The sequence below is a fragment of the Musca autumnalis genome, unplaced genomic scaffold (genome assembly GCF_047663935.1).
Source record: "Musca autumnalis isolate F117 unplaced genomic scaffold, ASM4766393v1 scaffold_3, whole genome shotgun sequence".
Lineage (NCBI taxonomy): Eukaryota > Metazoa > Arthropoda > Insecta > Diptera > Muscidae > Musca > Musca autumnalis.
Window position 1 is genome coordinate 239,640,203 of NW_027411866.1, and position 16,306 is coordinate 239,656,508.

At 38.0% G+C, this 16,306-nt stretch overlaps 1 protein-coding gene across 1 annotated transcript in view; it reads left to right on the forward strand.

Annotated features, from left to right (window-relative positions):
- The first annotated feature begins 821 nt into the window (after positions 1 to 821).
- CAH3 (Carbonic anhydrase 3) overlaps positions 822 to 16,306 on the forward strand; it is a 64,808-nt gene continuing 49,323 nt past the window's right edge. Inside the window, exon 1 of the mRNA XM_073977460.1 lies at positions 822 to 1,207. The gene's annotated coding sequence lies outside the window, so the exon portion shown is untranslated. The remainder of the gene's footprint in view (positions 1,208 to 16,306) is intronic.

Here is a 16,306-nt window from a genome sequence, read left to right on the forward strand (position 1 = left end):
AAGTGAACATTTTGCAACTTTTTTGGTGTACGGGAACGCATTTCGGGGAAAAATGTTCAAAATGTGTAAAAACTTTTTAGTTCTGGGGCTGGATTCTTGTTCTATGGAAATTTGAAATGAAAAAATTTATAAAGGAAATAAATGTCAAATGAAAAATTTTATAAGGCAAATATTTTTCATTTAAAATTTTCATAGAACAAGAATCCAGGGTCTGGAACGAAGCTTTTTCGAGTATAACTGCTAAACCTAAATAATGACGGGACGTACAGATATATTTCACCTTTCTAGCACAACAACGCTCTCTGAGCGTCCGTATTACACAAATACGTTGAGTACAAAATCACATTTAAAACACCAATTCCGCGACCAAAACTTATTTAAATGCTTTCATTCGTAAAATAAATAATTTTCCTTTGCAAATAATTGGATTTCAGGTTTTGTTAGGCTTTTGTTTTCAAAATACAAAACACACACACACATACAAATAATAATGTTCTGTCATAGTTGAATTTGTTCAACTTACAAAAAGTATACGCTCGACGTATTTCGGTAGTTCTCATAAGAATACATGTGTTCTACTTTTTCTACCTTTTCATAGAAACAGAATTGAGCCCCAGGTAACTGCAGCGTAAACCAAGTGAATTATTCTTATTGGAAAGTAGCCAACCTAATATACATATTTACAATTTACATTACCTTACGTAGGCTACTAATTGTTTTTTAACAACTACGAGCGCTTACGTACCTTACGTTACGTACTTTATAACGGAATACCATACGAGATCCACTAATTTACGAACAACATTATGACATTTCCCTTCGACAGTCATTAAACGAAGTTCATGAGCATTGGAAGACAAAACGGCTACTCAGAGAAGGAGAATAATTAATTTGTAATTCGAGAAAGTTACTACAAAAAAACTGAAATAAAGTTAAAAAACATACCTACACATCTATTGATAAAAACGGTGACGAATATTTCGATTTAATTGTGAGAGTAGTAACGAAAACAAGTTGATTGGGAACAACAATTATTGGCATTCCCTCATCAGTCATTCTTGCTCTAATACTTGTGTTTACATTTGTTTTTGTGTGTTTTTTCTCGTCGTAAACATAAAAACACTTCATCATCAACCATCATCATCAGTTGGAGAAAAAATTCCATCAGAGTAGCAGAGTTTTATTAAAAACAAAAGATATTCAACAGGTAAGAAAAATTACAATTTTTAATGAAAATATTTTTACAATTGTTTTTCTTGTTTCATTTAATGTTATCAGCCAAATTGGGGTATGTAATGTGATGCGTGGCTTTTGCTTGCATTTGTTGAGACTTATGTGTGTTTCTTATGTGATATTGTTGTTTTTGGGGGCTCCAACCATAAACATACACTTGCCTGACCTACCAATGCCAGCCCACTTCCGCAATAACGGCGCATATACAAATTATTTTCGTATTTATGAGATACGGTTCCAATGAACTGTAATAATGATGATGTTTTTTTCAAACTTCATTTTAGTTTTATTCGATGACTACTATGACCCTGCACTTGTCCCTCTCTCAATATACACTTATTGGATGGCATGGTTCAATGTGTGCGGATATTGATTTTAAGCTGGGGCATAAAGGGGTGAAAGGAGTGTCTTGGTTGGTGTAATCATAAAACCGATGACGAGTTCTGCTCCCAATGAGTGTATTTTTTCTTATTGCATGCCCTCCTAGCAGAAACTTAGACTCAAAGTACATAAAAATGAAGTGAAGGTCACACTGTTCTACCCTAAGAGATAGTCATCGAGTTCAATCATAACAAGTCGATGCTCAATTTACCGGTATAGACCTCCCCATTTTTGTTGCATTCAAACTGTGCGATTTTGTTGTGGAATGTTTTGATGTTGTTTCCTAATTTTATCTCCCATTTTTTTCTTTTTAGGGGGTTGTCATAGTTTTCAGTTTGTTGTGTTTTTGCCATTCCGGTGTGTATATAAAAAAGTCCAACAACAGCTATAAAACATACACCGTTGTTTTGTGTGAGAATACGCACTAAATAATAAAATCACGAGATATACAAAAGAAACCGGTCGGAATTGTTTGTTGTATGAGAGACACGAGCGTTTTTTTGTTGTTGTGTATTTTAAGGTCAACCTCCAACCACCACTTATCAGAAACAATGTTTTTTTTTTTTGCTTTGCAAAAATTGTTGGAAATATTCTATACACCTTTGCACCATCCATGAGAAGTGAAATATATTTTCAGTAAAAAATTCCACTACCAGGACGCAGGTGAATGGGCTAACATACGGAAAGAATCATTGTCTATTCATGTAAATGGTCGCTGTAGGTATGAAGATACACCCTCTTGCAGTTCTTGGGGTACTTTTCCATTGCGATATACTGACCACACTGGAGCTGCATAGCTTACCATAGGCCGACCCATCGCATTATATAGTCAATAATATTTCTTTTTCTACACCTCGAGTGCTGCCGGCTAGCGACTTGAGGACCTTGTTTCTACATCTCAGCTTGTCGCAGATAGCTGTGGCATGCGCGAACGACTTGAAAATGCTGTCGAATGTGACCCCTAGAATTTTGGGGTTGTTGGTGGTCAGAATTCGCTATCATCGACCACCACATTCATCTCAGTGCTCCCCTCTGCAATCCATGTGATGAACAGAGTGACCGTAGATTTAGTGCCGGAAATTTACATTCTTCCCGCGTGAAAAATGATGGTAAGGCGTCTGGTGGAATGCGGGAAAAGTAACCTCTACTCTACAGTTCCTCGACAAAGGTGACTTCCTTCCCTCTTTCCAGTGACATAACGGTTGTCCACTATTCACTTATTCCAGCTCCAATGTTCCAACTTCCATTGTCAGCTCTCTGACTCTGGGGCCACTTGGGTTGGCACGACGAAGCTCATAACGTTCATTTGCTAATTCCCCCGTATTTGCTAGAAATTTGTCTCACTTCGTGTATTTGACCAACAGGTATATGGCGAGCTACTGCGACTGTGATTAGGTCTCGTAAAGTCCTTTCTATTACCCGAACATCAGAAGGATAGGGCAGATCTCAGAAGCGGTTGTTGGGAAACTCTTTGAAACACGGCCAATTAGCTTTCTCATGATTGATGAAAGTGCGCCGTTCAGAGGTAATGAAATCTGGCAGTCTGCTGATGGAGACAATTATGGGGAGATGGTTTGATCCAAGAGAAATGTTGGATGTCAGGTCGTTTGTCAGTCCAATCAGTAAAGTTCCGCAGACCAGTCGATTATGACCTTCCAAAGCGGGCTAATTTTGGGACTAAACCTGTATATATTGAGAAACTCTATCTCGGCAGTTCCACAACTGAATGCCATCCCCATATATTCCATGTACGGGTCATTAGAGCCAAGCTCAAGCAAGATAGGACGGTATTGAAGAAGCTTCTGCAATAGGAAAGCTTGTCCCTCACCTCCACTTCTGGTGCGATCCTTCCTCAGTACATTGTAACCATCAGAACGCTTTAAGTTGCAGTTGTTATTGCTGGTCTGTTCCTTTACTTTTGAAAATCGTAGAGCCGGCAAAAGTAGTAAAAGTTGTAAACTGCTCCCACATGAATTGTATGGTCTCAGAAGTAAAGGAACACTTTTCGAGTAAAAAGTTGTAAAACTTGAAGATTCTCGAAAGTAAAGGGACAGAGCTTGTATGTTGTTTCGATTTCGAGTTAATCCGTTACGAAAGAACCCGCTGCCTTGAGTTTGCTGCAGCTGTTGTTGAACTTGGCCGCTGTGGTATTCTCCCGACTCATAAAACAGACTTCTGGGATATGCTACTGCCAAGAATAACGATACAAATACGAACATAAGTACACTGTAAACCGCGGTTGCCGCCGCTTGCCAGAACACGGGTGTTGTGTGTTTCCGGATTCCGGATTCAGTGTGATTGACAACTCTCCTTTGTAATCTACACGCACAAAAGTGCAGACTTTGTTGTATCGATTACCAAACCTCCAAAAACACGCTGATGGCAAAGTCGACTGATAATTTTATCCCCTCAGACTTTAGGCTATCTTTGATACGACCACAAAAATGTGCCTCATCGAAATAATGGTTTTGGATCCCAAGTATGTTCGGACGAAATCTGTTTCAGACAATTCGCAGTCGATTTAGACATGTCCGTCCTTCTGTCCTGGTGCGCACGATAACTCTCAAACGGATGAGCCGATTTGGTCCAAAATTTGTCTTTCGTAATATTTTGTTCAAACTTAGTTTAAGTTCGAAGATGAATTATATCGGTCATTCCTTCCGGTACCTCCCCCACAAAAGTTCGAAAATGTTCGGAAAATTTGTGCGCACGATGACGCTTGAAGGTAGTAATCGATTTGGTCCATACTTTGTACATCGTGAAATTTCTACCAGACTTAGATGAGGTTCCAAAATGGACTAAATCGGCCCACTCCTTCGGGTACCTCCCACACAAAATTTCGAATAAGTTCAGTTTAGGACCTGCTCTCGAATTGTTTTGATTTCTGTTGCAACAACTTGTATTAACTTCCCCCATACGACGGTACAAGTTTCATCAGGGGCAAGTCCATACTTCCTGAGAAAATGACCGGAAAGGTGTAAAAAGCCAATATGACACCTTGTGCAGTGGTTGGAGGGCAAGATAACTCTCGAAAGGATCTGTCGATTCGGTCCAAAATTTGGCCTTCGTAATATTTTATCAAAACATTGTTTAGATTCGAAGATGGGCTATATCGGTCCACTCCTTCAGGTACCTCCCCCACAAAACTTCAAAAATGTTCGGAAAAATTGTGCGCACAATAACTCTTGAAGGGAGTAACCGATGTAATCTATACTTTGCACATCCTTATATATCTACCAGATATAGATCAGGTTCGACTATCGACTATATTTGTCTACTCCTTCTGGTACCTCTCATACAAAATTTCGGATAAGTTTACTTTAAGACCTGCTCTCGAATCACTTTGATTTTTGTTGAAGCGATTTGCATTTGCTACCTCCATTACGACGGTAAAAGTTTTTTCAGGGGCAAGTCCATATTTTTTGGGAAAACAGCCCGAAAGGTGTAAAAAAACCCCTATGTGGCGGTCGGAGAGCACGATAACTCTCGAAATGTTCAACTGATTTGGTCCAACATTTAGTCTTCGTCATATTATATCCAAACTTAGTTTCATTGGTCAATACCGGCCCACAACTTTCGGTACTTCTACTCAATATTTAAAAAATGTTACTAAAATGCTAGGACGATATCACTTGAATGGGGCAACCAGTTTGGTCCAAACTTTGGATCTCCTAATATTTTATCAAAATTTAGTTTTACTTCTAAAATGGCCCATATCGGTCCTCCCTAAGGGTACCTGCCCTACAAAAGTTCAACATTTGTGTCTTAGTGCAGTTAATTCCTAATCCACATTTTTGTCTGCAAGTTCAAATATCCAAAAAGGGCCACAAAATTCTGAAGAGACCTTAAATACATTCGATCGGTCCGTAGGTGAAAGTTTCACTTCACATTGGCTGAGGGTATACCTATGTCGGCAAAGCCGACTGACACCTTTTTACTTGTTAATGAGCAAGTCCATGTTTCTTGATATAATGGTAGAAAAGTTCTAAATTAGAGGTCCCCAACAGAAATGACAAAAGAGCATGGAAAGTAGTGTCTCCCAAAATAAGAGCCACTTCCAAAATGGACTACGTCGGTACATTTATTTCAGGTACATCCTCCGCAACACTGGAAATGCCCGAAATATAAACTTTATGGGGCTTTCGTTGTGTAGTCGGTATACAGATTAAAGTTTCACTTCACCCAGGCTGATACTTGTCTACTTGTGGGTGATTTACCAACCAACGACTACACTCTGTCATGGGTGAGTGATATTGGATGTTCAAGCGCCCAAGACTCGCTCCGTTTACCCAGTGTAAAGTACTAAAACTTTTATTATGAGGCTCTGCATAAATATTACAAGAAGTTTCCGCGTTTTATTATATCTACAGCTACCCAATATATACATATATGGGCTTTATGTGTAAGTTGTGGACCCGTCAAGTAGTACTCACCTATGTTTCTCCGCAGAACGGAAATCATATACAATTCTTCAATATATTTTAGTTCCTACAACAACTGCCTCCAATAAATATTCTAAAATGACCTGAACAGAGCCCCTAAACTTAGATTTTTATATCGTTATCTACTTGTTTTAACCCACTCAGAGCCGAGAACTTTTTTGCGAGAGAACTTAAATTTTTTTATGAAAATGATATTTTTGACACTTTTTAAGCTTTTTTTTAAATACTTAACCTTTTTCTTTAAAACATATACAGGGTTATCATGAATATTTCCCGCAGAATTTTCCGCATGGAAAATAATTTTGAAAAGTGAAATTCTTTTAAAATAGATATTTTAAAATGCTAAGAACTACTAGAATCAATTAATTATTCAATATTCTCACCAAATCGACATAAATATTCCCTTTTTGGACTTAAATATGGAAATAAAAAATTGTAAAATTGGGGAAAGGGAAAAAATCCGCACGGAATTTTTATTCATGATAACCCTGATAGTTTTCCTACAATCGGGCCTTCTTTTAAAAGTGCCGAAAACTTTGGGGGGTAATATAGGTGTATTCTTATATGTCAATCTCTTGATTTTTGATTGAGAAAATACTCTTACTACATTCCTAAACAATCCCTAACTTTATATGTTTCTAATATTTATGATTAAACTTATTTTAATATTCAAATTTTTCATCAAATTAGAAAATTACAAAAAAGTCGACTTTTTTGAATAGCTTGGGTTGTTGGTCAATTGCGGGAAATGCATAAGCCAATTGTAGCTCTATAAGCGAGAAATGACAGATAAAAGACAATACTATAACAAAATTAAAAAAAAAAAAACACAAAAATATTCGAAAAAAAACAGAGTTTTACGTCAATTTTTGTGACGTTTAAACGATCAGTGGTTTTATGTGGGTTAATACTACATATTTATATTTTATTTTGTTTTGATTCTCACAAATGTTAATATGAGTTCCCATTATTTATGGTAATTAAAAATCAAAGTCTAACTTATTTATGTACATTGCTTCCACGAACTGTGTGCGAAAGTTAGAATTTGCAAAATTACTTAAAAAAAATCTACGTAAAATTTTATTTTCAGAATTAATGGAGAATAAACTTCATTTGAATTCAGAGTCTATAAAATTTCAATTTCAGTTCTCATTAGACAAGGAAAACAAAAACTTTCCGTAACACGTTGAAGATGTGTGATGATGACATTGCTAATCGGCGGTGCGACGATCACACCATCAGCTGTTGCTTCATTCATTTGTACAAACATTCATTCATGACCTAGTCGATCGTTTCAATAGTTTAAACAAATACAAATACAACAATTATTTGTATGAAAAAAGCAGAAAAAAAAAACAATAAAATGATTGAAAGAAAAAAACGCTATAAAATTGAAGTTCTCATTGAAAGTAAACTTTTAATGGCACATTCCCAAATACATGTAAATATTTACTGAAGTATTTACAGGTTATGTGCGATCATTACCACCTTGTGTGTGAATTAACCAACCACATACCGGTTGAGAGTAAATCCCCCAAAATTTTATATTTAAATAGAACTGAGGGTAGGCATTCCAGTTTTCCATAGGGTGTTTGTGATTCATATATATAAATTATAATTATACCGTTTCTTCTTATCATTAGATTCTTTTCGAAGAGGTGAGAGATAGAAAAGACAAATACATATGTACTTGGTACATTGCGATATTAAAGTAAAACAGATCCATTACTTGGTATTCATTTAACCCACAGTTTTAAGGTTTTCATAGACAATCTTTATGTCCTCAGCCTTATGGCTACTCCATGCTTCTTTAAATAGTGTCTGAAAGCTCCAAAAAAATCCTCAACATTTTTGCTAAAATCCCCAATAATTAGGACAAAACTTTAAAATGGCCCAAAACCTCTAAAACTTACTAACGGCACCAGCTGAAACGACTGATAAATGGCACACCTCCCCACGATGAGTTTTCCAGTTGCATCAACATGGATTGCGGAAAATGCATAGTACTACAACAGCATTAGACGCCATATCCACACATATCAGTAGAGGACTGAACCAGAAAAGGCCGTGCGACCGAACAGTCATGGTGGCTCTTGACCTATCGAAGGCTTTCGATACCGTCAACCATGCCAAGGTGTTTGAAACGTTGGGTAATCAACTATATGTGCGGACGCCAGTCGTTTGTGGAATTCAGAAACAAGAAGTGCAAACCCCGTAGTCACTCTACAGGGAGTTCCCCAAGGATGGGTGATATCTCCGGAACTGTTTAACCTCTACCGAAATTCCACACCCTCCAGACGGTATAGAGATCGTGATGTATGGGGATGATTGTACGAGGTGTCGGGTCCTATCATCGATGACATATGTGATAGGTTAAATGTCTACATAGCTGACCTAGTGCAGTTCTTCCATCTGAGGAATATGAAAATATCCGCCGCTAAATCCACTGCCACACTGTTCACCACATGGACAGCTGAAATGAGGCTCCCACTGAACATATTGATGCACTGATTCCGACCACCAACTACCCCACCACAGTTTACAATGGATGATGTTGCGAATGCCATCAGGAACGCTAAATCATCCAAAGCGTTGTGCCCTGACGGAATTTCCATGGTAATGTTGAAACAGCTGGATGAGCCGGGAGTGGAGTATCTCACTAAAGTTCTCAACCTATCGCTAGCCACCCTTATTGTTCCCGAAGTCTGGAAAATGGGCAGGGTGGTCCCGCTACTGAACCCAGAAAAGGATGACCGCAAAGGTGAATCGTACAGGCCGATTTCGCTTTTATCACCTGTAGCGAAGACCCTTGAGTCCTTAGTCCTCCCCAGCATTAGAAATAGCTATCAAGTTGCCGATCATCAGCATGGATTCCGTAAGCAGCACAGCACGACAACTGCGCTGCACGCCATCTCCACACATATTTGTCGAGGACTCAACCAGGAGCGGCCGTGTGATAAAACAGTGGTGGTGGCGTTTGACTTATCAAAAGCCTTTGATACTGTCAAGCACTCCACGCTGTTCGAGGACATCGACCAGACAACCCTCCGGCCAAGTCTGAAATATTGGATAATCAACTATATGTGTGGACGCCAGTCGTATGTGGAATTCAGGAACATGAAATCCAAGCCCCGTAGAGTGAAACAGGGAGTTCCCCAAGGAGGGGTGATATCTCCGAAACTGTTTAACCCCTACCTTTCCTGTATTCCGTCCCCTCCAGACGTCATTGAGATCGTTACGTATGCGGATGATTGTACGATCCTGACGTCAGGTACCTACCCTGATGACATCTGTGAGGGACTGAACTCCTATTTAACCGATCTTACCACCTTTTTCCACGCGAGGAATATGCAGATATCCGCCACTAAATCGACGGCCACTCTGTTCACCACATGGACGGCGCATTATAGAAGAGAGTTGAATATCAGGGTCGATGGTAAAAGAATTCCGACCACAAACTGGCCCAAAATTTTAGGGGTCACATTCGACACCACTTTCACGTCGTCATCGCATGCCACAGCTATCTGCGATAAACTGAAATGTAGGAACAATGTGCTCAAGTCCCTAGCCGGCAGCACTTGGGGTGCAGATAAAGAAACCTTGTTGACCACGTATAAAGCGAAAGGTCGGTCTGTGGTAAGCTATGCGGCGCCAGTTTGGTCCCCGAATTTATGTGACACGCAGTGGGATAAGATCCAAATTTCTCAGAAAGCCGCCCTGAGAACAGCAACAGGGTACCTCCTCAAATCTACAGTGGAACATCTACATGTGGAGGCAAATATTCTTCCAGTACGACATAATGAGATGCTATCGTTGCAGTACTTGCTCGGGCGTTACCGTGAGAGCCATCCCAATCACCATCTGCTGGCCACCGATACACCGAGGCATATCAAGAAGGATATTCATGCTCTAGAGATGACGGTCCAACAATATAGGAGAGAACCTCTAGATCAACAGGCATATCAGGCAGGTTTGAACAGCATTCACACGGACACAGTTGCTAAGACTATACGCAATTATTGTGTGAATGCAGTCATTGGAGCACATCCTCCATCTATCGCAGCTGAAGAGCCTCAGCAGCCACGACAAACCAGAGTAGTTTTGGCTCAATTACGCTCAGGATATTGCAGTCGCCTAAATTCCTATTGGGCGGGAATCGATCGCATCGTGCAAGACATCTGCCCAGTATGCGGCATGGGCCCGCACGATACTAAGCACCTATTCAACTGCCCCGCCAACTTCCTGGAGCTGGAGATAGACCCAGAGCCAGATTGAACAGGAGAACGAACATACAAACATAATAATAAAACACTGTTACAACAACAACAACCAACTACCCCAAAATACTGGGTGTAACTTTCTATAGCATGTTTAAGTCGTCCGCGCGTGCCACAGCTATTTGCGATAAGATCAGAAGTAGGAACAAGGTGCTGAAGTCGCTGGGGAGCTGACAAACAAACCTTGTTGACCACCTACAATGCAATAGGCCGGTCTGTGGTAAGCTGTGCGGCGCCAGCGTGGTTTGCAAAGGTTAGCATTACGCAGTGGAAGAAGATTCAAACCTGCCAGAATGCTGCCCTGAGGACTGCAACAGGGTGCCTCCTCATGACAATAAGATGTTGTCGATGCAGTACCTGCTTGGGTGTTATCGCAGTGAGCATCCCCGTCACGATTTAATGGACAGGCTTCATCCACCCAGGCACGCCAGGAGAGATCTTTATGATCTAGAGAGAGAGGTTCAAAGGTATAAAAGATAACCTCTAGACCAACGAGCTTATCAGGCAGGCTTGGATAGCATTCGCACTGACATGTTTGCGCAGGCAGTACAGAGATACAGTGTGAATGCCGTACTTAGAGACCACCTCCCATCCATCGCAGCAGCCGGCTCAATTTGTATTGGGCCCGAATGGACGCCACGACATCCAACGCATTCCCAGCATGTGGATTGGGACACACTTGCATTTATTTCGCTGCCCAGCTAACCCCACTCACCTGTCTCCTGATTCCTTATTGACGCAACCAGTCCAAGTTGCAGAATTCTTGAATCGGGATACAGAGGAACCTGATAACTGAAATAATATACGAACGAACACATTTGCTTTGCTTTGCTACAACAACAACTGATAAATGACGCATCTTGGCAACCCGTCATTTCCCTTGGCTCAGACCACCTCCCTATCATCGTCTCCGTAAATTGACCACCCGGCTTCATAACCTCTGAATAACTTGCTTTTATCAATTCAACGGCAGCGGGTTCTTTCCGGGAACCATGCAACACGCGTGCTCCGGCCAGCGGCCTTATGGTATACATCCCACCCATAAATATCCATACTCCACGTTATAGGCCCAACATTAGTCCGCTTTTGGAAGGTGATAACCGTCCTGGTATTGGGGGAATTTAATGTTCATCGTGAGTTGTGGCATTCGGTCGTCGGAAATGACTAGAGGGTTATAGGCAGTACTATAACAGATTGATAGCTCTACGTTTTGCACGGTCAATGAAGCTAACAGGATAGTCGGTGAGCATAAGCAGAGCAGGCAAGGTTAAAATATCTGAAGAGTTGCAACATTGGAGCCGGAATAAGAGACTTGTGGGCAACGGTAAAGTTACTCTCAAACCCGGAAAAAAACAAAGGACCTCAGCCAAGTTTGGCAACGTTACGCTTACTGATCAGAAGATGTGCACAAATGATTTCAATTATCGACAGTTTGTCGAGCACCCCGGGTGAAAGCGAAGAGAAGATTACTACGTTGCATTAAATCTCTTCCTGCCGAGAATGATGTTTCGAATGTCATTAGGAACGCTAAATTATCCCATGAGCAAATGATTTCGCTGAAACCAGGCAATGATGCCAACAAAGGTGAATCGCACAGACCGATTTCGCTTTTGTCGCCCGTATCAAAGATAATTGACGTTTTACCTCACCCCAGCCTCAGAAATACCTATCCAGTTCCCGATCATCAGCATGGGTTCCGTAAGCAGCACATTACTACAACAGCGCTGAACGTTGGGTAATCAACGTTCGTCAGTCGTACGTGGAATTCTGGAACATGAATTCGAAGGCGCGTAGGTAGAGTGAAAGAGGGAGTTCTCGAATGTGGCGTTATATCTCCGGAACTGTTTTACCGGAACTTTTATCTCTCTTGTATTCCACCCCCTCCAGACGGCATTGAGATCGTAACGTATGCGGACGATTGTACGATCTTGACGTCAGGTACCTTCCCTGATGTCATTTGTGAAAGGCTGAACACCTATTTGACTGGTTTTACCATCTTTTTCACGCGTGAAATATGCAAATATTCGCCTTTCTGTTCACCACTGTGACTGCAGAGGTGAGCATTGAGTTGAATGTCATGGTCGATGGTAGCAGAAATCAGACCACAAACTACCCCAAAATTCTAGGGGTTACATTTGACAGCATGTTCATGTCGCCTGCCTATGCCACAGCTGTCTGCCACAAGCTGAGATGTAGGAACAAAGTCCTTAAGTCCCTAGCCGGCAGCACTTGGGGTGCAGATAAAGAAACCTATTCACCACATATAATAGGTTGGTAAACTATACGGAGACAGTTTGGTCCGCAAGTGTAAGTTCTACGAGATGGAAAAATATTCAAATCTGTCAGAATGCCACCCTGAACACTGCAACTTGGTGCCTCATCATGTCTTCAGTGGACAATCTGTATGAGGTGACAAAGATTCTTCCAAAACAACAACATAATGACACGCTTTCGTTGCAGTACTTCCTAATCGCCATATGGTGGATAGGAAAACACACGCCCCGTACTCTCTATTAAACGCTATCCATTTATTTTATTCCCTATACTTCGGTCGATAATGGCCGGAATGTTTCAAAAACTCCGGGATCTGTTCGTAGGATATTTAGGTCGACCACTTCTGATGTATTTTTATACAGTCATAGGCTGGGGTAAACCAGCAGCGATTATATCAAATCACTCTCCCTTTTTAAATTCCCTCAATTTGACACCCAATTTTCTCCTAATTATTTGTGATAATTGCAGTTGTTGCGTGTCACGTGTCAATGCACTTCAACAGGTTAACCAAAGAAATCATTTAAAATCGCTTAACTCTGCGATACAGCAATGGTGATTGAAGGAGTACCTGGTGAGGTTGACGATGATGATAATGGTGGTTGTGGTTGTGGTATCGTAAATACGCTGATCGATTATTCGGTGACAAAACGTCTTAGCTACCTCCTCTACCTAAGTTCACTTGTTGTTTCTATTTTTAGTTTCAAGGGTTATTGATGGTAATTGCAGGTTCACATTTGTTGTTTCGAGAACAATCCGGACAGTATCGAACATTAGACAGTAACAACAATAAAATGTTGAGATAACTGTATAACTTATTTTTTTGGTAATTGTTTTTTTTTCGTACTGTCCCAAACAAATAAATTGTTTAATGATAATGACATATTTATGATAAGATGGATTTTGGTAAAAAAATACCTTTTTGATTAATTTGATTTGTTGCTGCAATTAAAATTAAATTAGAATTTTATTAAATAAAAATAATAATAATTAGGTATTTTTTTGTAATTTTTTATTTAAATGTTATTAAATATGAATTACTTTGTTGATTTGCATAAATAAAAAGTGATTATTTGATATAACTGTCAATCATATCTAATACCAATATCTTACATAGGACAGTGACATTTCTATCCGACAGGATCATTGAACTTACAAACTTAATTATTATATTTTTTCAAAAGTGGATTTCATAAAAAAATATTTTCAATCGTGGATTCTTCAAAAATTATTTAAACGTGGATTTAAAAAAAATGCAAACGTTGACTTAAAAATTCTAACGTGGATTTTTTGAAACACAAATTTCAAACGCAGACTCTAAAAATTTTTTTAAGCGTGGATTTTTCAAAAAAAAAAAAATCAAACGTAGACTCTAAAAAAAAATTTTTAACGTGGATTATTTTCAAATTTTACTTAAAAAAATATATATTTGGCTTAACTCTAGTAAAAACTTTGCGATTTTTCTGAAAATTTTTTCCAGAGGTAGATATTGTCGCGCTGATCACGGAAATCTATAATTTTCTTGGGGGACGGACCCGGTTACCCGGTTATTGGACCCGAAAGTCCGGGTACAAAACCCGGGTTAGACCCGGCTCTGCCCCATCATATGATGGGGTTAGTTTCAGGTGGTCAGGTGATATAACCCAAAAACTGATTTTTGGACGCAGATTTTTCCATAAAACCCTCAAAAAGTCGAAAATGGCCCCATTATGGCTTCCCATTTAATGTAAGCCAGATTGTAGCTCACACTTTAACCTTTCCAAAATGGTGCTATATGTTGTAATACCTTCCCTGGATCCAGAGATGTAACTCTTAGAATCTTGACAACCCGGATTCTCTAAGTGGATATTTATAGAAAAAAAAAATTAAATTAAATTAAAATTAGTCTTAAATCCCGGGCCGAAGGCCGGCTATGTAGGGAAACATTTATAATTTAAAAGAAAAATGTGTTCTCGTTCCCTAGATTTGCACCTGTCCATAGGAGAAAGTCTTAAATCCCCGGCCGAAGGGGACCCATAATGGGTCCATTTTCGACTTTTTGAGGGTTTTCTGGAAAAATCCGGGTCCAAAAATCAGTTTTTGGGTTATATCAGCTGACCACCTGAAAATGACCACTTTTTGGATAGGTATTTCCATAAGTCTTCCAATGATACCCTTTTTGTAGCAATCAGTTCAGTAGAGCCGGGTCTAACCCGGGTTTTGTACCCGGACTTTCGGGTCCTATAACCATATACATTCCCGTGATCAGCGCAACAATATCTACCTCTGGAAAAAATTTCAAAAAAATGGGAGAGTTTTTACTAAACTAGAGTTGTTCCAAAAATATCGTTTGAATCGTCTGATTGGATTTGTGTGCCATCATTTTTTTATTTAACGTGGATTTTTTTTAAAAAAAAAAAAAAAAACATTTTCCAGATGTTAATTTTTTTAAAAAATATTTTTCAAACGTGATTTTTTTAAAAAATATTTTTGAAACGTCGATTTTTTAAAAAATATTTCTCGAAAGAGGTTTACTTAAAAAAACTCAAACAGGGATTGCTTAAAAATTCAAATGGGGATTACTTAAAAATATTTTTTCAAACGTGGTTTTTTTAAATAATACTTTTCCATACGTGATTTTTTTTAGATATTTTTTTCAAACGTGTTTTTTTTTTAAATAATATTTTGTCAAACTTGTTTTTTAAATATTATTTTTTCAGACCTGGTTTTTTTTAAATAACATTTTTTTCAAGCGTTTTTTTTAAATAATATTTTTTCAAAGTATTAAAAAAAATATTTTTTTTCAAACGTGGATTTTTTAAAAAAAATATTTTTTTCAAACGTTGATTTTTTAAATAATATTTTTTTCAAATGTGGATTTTTTAAAAAAATATTTTTTTCATACGAGGATTTTTTAAAAAAATATTTTTTTGTTAATTTTCTTGTTTAGAGTTAAGCTTGATGATCTGAAATTATTTGCAAGTAAAAAGGAAAGCCAAGGACTCGAACCCACATAGTCACCAAATTACGTTACCTGGTTTCATTGGTCGTAAAGCAAATCTTCGGACGTATCGACTATGTAATGGCTTCTCTGTCCTAGAACTTATCGTTTTTCAAATGCAAATGTTTTTTTTAAAAAAATATTTTTTTTTTTCAAACGTGAATATTTTTAAAAAAATATTTTTTTTTCAAACGTGGATTTTAAAAAAAAAATATTTTTTTCAAACATGGATTTAAAAAAAAAAAAAATTTTCCAAACATGGATTTTAAAAAAAAATATTTTTTTCAAACGTGGATTTTTTTAAAAAAAATATTTTTTTCAAACGTAGATTTTTTAAAAAAAATTATATATTTTTGTAATAATCGTGGATTGTAAAAAATATTTTTCAAACCTGAATTTTGTAAGAAATATTTTTTTCAATAAACGTAATTTGTAAGAAATTGGTATTTTTTCAAACGTGGATTTTTTAAGAATTTTTTCAAACGTGTATTTGTTTAAAAAATATTTTTCAAACGTGTATTGGTTTTTTTAAATAATATTTTTTTCATACGTGATTTTTTTTTTATTTTTTTTCAAACGTGTTTTTTTAAATAATATTTGTTCAAACGTGTTTTTTTAATTAATATTTTTTCAAACGTGTTTTTATTAAATAATATTTTTTCAAAGTGGAATTAAAAAATATTTTTTTTTCAAACGTGGATTTGTTTAAAAAATATTTTTTT